We start from the raw sequence: 1,102 nt of genomic DNA, 5'->3' as shown, positions 1-1,102 counted from the left end.
CATTTCCTTCATCCGGGAGTGCCAACAGATAACTGTCTGAATTTCAGAAGTAAACCGAGGTTTGATTATATTATTTTAGGTCATGAAGATCACCATTATAAGAATTAAAAATAATACCTAAAGAGGGAAGGGAGAGGGCTTCCCTGGTGGCGCAGTGGTTGAGAGTCCGCCTGCCGATGCAGGGGACACGGGTTTGTGCCCCTGTCCAGGAAGATCCCACATGCCGCGGAGCGGCTGGGCCCGTGAGCCATGGCTGCTGAGCCTGTGCGTCCGGAGCCTGCGCTCCGCAACGGGAGAGGCCACAATAGTGAGAGACTTGCGTACTGCAAAAAAAAAAAAAAAAAAAAAAAAAAAAAAAAAAAAGAGGGAAGGGAGAGTGGTGGGTATAAAGGTAGTAAAGAAACTGCACTGAGTTCTTCATAACTCATGGTCTGAAGGCAATAGATACCATCTACAGTTGGTAAAACAGGACATGAATATGTATACTGTTGAAAATAAATGTTAACTACTTGCGGAACTTAAAAATCATTAAAAATGGCCATCTCGGGACTTCCCTGGCACTCCGGTGGTTAAGACTTCGCGACTTCGCCTTCCAATGCAGGGGGTAAGGGTTCAATCCCTTGCAGGGGAGCTAAGATCCCACATGCCTCGTGGCCAAAAAATAAACAAAACAGAAGCAATACTGTAACAAATTCAATAAAAAGACTGTAAAAATGGTCCACATCAAAAACAATCTTTAAAAAAAAAATGGCCATCTCTGAGAGTGAGTGACGGATTCAGGATGAAAATGCAAGTTGAAAATATTAACTGTTAGTTCCTTCGGATGGCTAAAATTGGAACCGTGATGGAGTAGATTACTACCTTTACTGTTTTGTTTGTTTAGGGTGGCTGATGGGAGAGGCAAAAGCCTCCCCCACTTCCTCCACAAGCTTTCCCTTGGTACCTTCCGTGCCTGCGCTGTTCTTTTGCTTTAGCTTTGCAGGATTTTTTGTCAGGATTCAAGCCACCCAAGGTTCCCTTATGACAATCCCTGAGATCTCACATGAGAACTACCAACCGGAGGGGTTAGAAGCCAGTGAAGCAAACCTGAAGGCTGGCTGAC

The sequence above is a fragment of the Mesoplodon densirostris genome, chromosome 10, assembly GCF_025265405.1.
Source record: "Mesoplodon densirostris isolate mMesDen1 chromosome 10, mMesDen1 primary haplotype, whole genome shotgun sequence".
Taxonomy (NCBI): Eukaryota; Metazoa; Chordata; class Mammalia; order Artiodactyla; family Ziphiidae; genus Mesoplodon; species Mesoplodon densirostris.
This window is presented reverse-complemented; position numbering follows the sequence as displayed.